Here is a 1,528-nt window from a genome sequence, read left to right on the forward strand (position 1 = left end):
ATGCACACACATGACCAGACCTCCTGCCATTCCTTTGTCCCTCAGTCTTTCTCTGTCTTCACTCTCTGAAATTTCATTGTCATAAGCCTTTGTGTGGGTCCGTTTCTATCTCCTGTATTAAGAACTTTGTTGCAGCCATTCACACTATACATTTTTGTCAGTAGCCTTTAAAACATTTTCTTGAATTACTTTCTATGGGTTTTGGAGCTTATATTATGAGACTGCTGAAATTCCTTAATTGATAGGAATTCCTTAATTGACTGCTGAAATTCCTTAATCTTCTTAAAGTTCTATCGTGCTTGGCATCACATTTTTATTTTGTACTACCTTGCAGCACATAACTTTCATTTCAGTTCATTTTTTGAATTATTTATTTCGATGATCATATTTTAAAATTCCAGAGCTCTTTCTAGTTCTCTGCATGAAATTGTTTATAAATTTGTTCAAATCTCATAAATGTTGCTGTCTTACATCTTCCACACATAAATGGTAATAGTGTTAGGGACCCATTAGGTCTCCTTGTTACCTGCTTTCATGATATCACAAACTTTTCCCTTATGGCTCATTAGCGATTTCACAATTTTGGGATAATTTTTGCTAAATATTTATCTTCCTTAGAATATTGCAAGCTCCCCATCTCCAAGATTTTACTGTTGCTCTTCATTATATCCTCAAGTGCTTAGCAGATCTCCTGATTCACTGGAAATACACTCTGAATGAATGGACTTCTGTGTGAATTTGGCAGTTAAGTCATTGCCTTTCTTGCCTTCCTGAGCTCTGAGCCTAGTGGCCTCCTGTCCATAGAACATTCTGGGACATTGAAACAGTTCACTTGTGTGAGGTGCAGATGAAGAGACAATCAATGGAAGACAAGTCAACAAGGCCTCTGAGAGAAAATCTCCAGGGTTCAACCCTTGCCCCACCACCTTCTTTACCTCTCCCCTTCCCTGTCTGTACAAAGGATCACATACTGAGTTCCCCATGGGTTTGCATTGAGGATTAAATCTGACTCTCTATGTAAAGCAATGGCATTGTTTTCTGAGTCATACTAAATGATCCATTATTGATAACTATCATCACTATATTGATTACAATCTTTGGGTTATTTCCATTAGTTTGCTTTTATAAACCACAATTCGAGGAACATTCTTATATATGTGTTTTTAAAAAGATATGTAATTATTTCCTTAGGATAAATTCCTAAAAGAGAAATTTTCATGTCAAAATGTCAGAACATTTAGACTGGGCGCAGTCCCTCACCCCTGTAATCCCAGCACTTTGGGAGAACAAGGCGGGTGGATCACTTGAGGTCAAGGGTTCGAGACGAGCCTGGCCAACATGGTGAAACCCCATCTCTACTAAAATTACAAAAATTAGCTGGGCGTGGTGGCACACACCTGTCATCCCAGCTACTTGGGAGGCTGAAGCAGGAGAATCGCTTGAACCCAGGAGGTGGAGGCTTCAGTGAGTCAAGATTGTGCCACTGCACTCCAGCCTGGGTGACAGAGCAAGACTCCATCTCAAAAAA

Source organism: Rhinopithecus bieti, unplaced genomic scaffold (genome assembly GCF_001698545.2).
Source record: "Rhinopithecus bieti isolate Rb0 unplaced genomic scaffold, ASM169854v2 scaffold_64503, whole genome shotgun sequence".
NCBI classification, from domain to species: domain Eukaryota; kingdom Metazoa; phylum Chordata; class Mammalia; order Primates; family Cercopithecidae; genus Rhinopithecus; species Rhinopithecus bieti.